The following is a 1,507-nucleotide window of genomic DNA, read 5'->3' as shown; positions in this document are numbered from 1 at the left end:
ACATTTTTTAAATAAATTAAATAAATAAATAAAAGCTCTCTTAGAAACCCAGAACTATTTCCTGACACACCACCACCCTGACTATTCTGGAAGCTAGAGGGTCCTGGGACTTGGTGATACCTGTGATAGGTGGTCGTCGGCTTGCCCTAGAGAGGAAAGTGCTGCTGGGGCTATTTTTTCAGATCATCCTATGGGTCAGGACAGAAAACGACCTGAAGGAGACGACAGAGGATATGCCACAGATGGGCATGCACTGCACTATGGGTAATTGAGTGGAGGTATACCAGACAGTCAAAGCTGCCCAGGAGAAGGTGAGGAGCATCATTATGGTGGTGAATAATGCCACCATGGTTCATGGGACAAGCCTGATGGACAGCGAGAATGTCATCCTCCTCAAGTCCCAGCACATAAACATCCTGGGCCAGTTCGGGACGACCAAGGCCTTGCCGTGCTGATGGAACTGCAGAACGGTCACATTGTGTGCCTCCATTCTGTGTTAGTGCTGTCTACCATCCCCGTTGCCATCGGCTACTGCACATCCAAAGCCTCAGCCTTCACCTTCATGGTGAGTCTGATCCTGAGGCTACTGGACTGCTCAGGGCTCAGGGCCACCACTGGGCTGCTCTTTCTCACCGGCGCTGAGATGTTCCACGGGTCAGGTCTGGGTCAGGATTCCTATCCTCTTCCCATCACTGAAGACAGGAACTGAGACCCGAAGACAGCGGAAGCTGTGTAGCTCAACCAGGCCCTCTGGCTCACATGGACAATGCGTGCTCCCCCAAGCTGCCTTGGAGGAGATGCACAGATTCTCAGGAACCTCCACCTGCATGAACACTTTAAAAAGGCAAACATAGAGGCATGATGCAGAAACACACTGGAGGAACAACAGAGCCAGGGATCTACCTGCAGACCTGTCTCTCTGCACACTTTCGCTAGGTAACCAACACTATGCCTGTCCAGAGGGAGAACCCAGCTGTCCCCCTATCAGGCCCAGGACCTTTGCAAAAGTGTAACTCTGAGCCTCATGGGAGGGAGGCAAAAGAGCAGCCAGCATCCTCCTCATACATACTTCTATACATTTTTCATTCCATCAAGTTTATTGTTCAATGATTTTCAAATCTAACCAGCTGGCAGTATACATAGACCTTTTTCTTGGAGGGATTGTTCTTGGAGGCACCTCCTGCACCTCTACAATGCACTCATCCTCAGCTTGCACAGACCAGATGAACAGCAGGAATGAGAAATAGAGAGCATTAGCTTTAGCAGGGGAAGAAAGAATTATGACAGGCGGTATTGGAAAGACTGCTGATGAGCCAGGAAGCAAGATCTTTATGTTGTTGTTGTTAAGTGCTGGCAAGTTGGCTCAGACTCATAGAGTTTGAACCAAACAAGATGTGGTTGGTGAGTTTGAACAAGGTTGATTCAAACCAACCTTGTGGTCCAGTGCTTTATCCCACAGCGCCAAACCAGGGTCTTTGTAGTGTAAGGAAAAGGTGAGTTCAAACCA

The 1,507-nt window shown here is 49.0% G+C and overlaps 1 pseudogene; it reads left to right on the top strand.

Moving 5' to 3' along the window:
- LOC102827482 overlaps positions 1–854 on the top strand; it is a 5,818-nt pseudogene extending 4,964 nt beyond the window's left edge.
- The last annotated feature ends 653 nt before the right edge of the window (positions 855–1,507 follow it).

This window comes from Chrysochloris asiatica, unplaced genomic scaffold, assembly GCF_000296735.1.
Source record: "Chrysochloris asiatica unplaced genomic scaffold, ChrAsi1.0 scaffold00032, whole genome shotgun sequence".
Lineage (NCBI taxonomy): Eukaryota > Metazoa > Chordata > Mammalia > Afrosoricida > Chrysochloridae > Chrysochloris > Chrysochloris asiatica.
The sequence above is the reverse complement of the archived record's forward strand: the minus strand, read 5'-3'. Positions and strand labels throughout refer to the sequence as shown.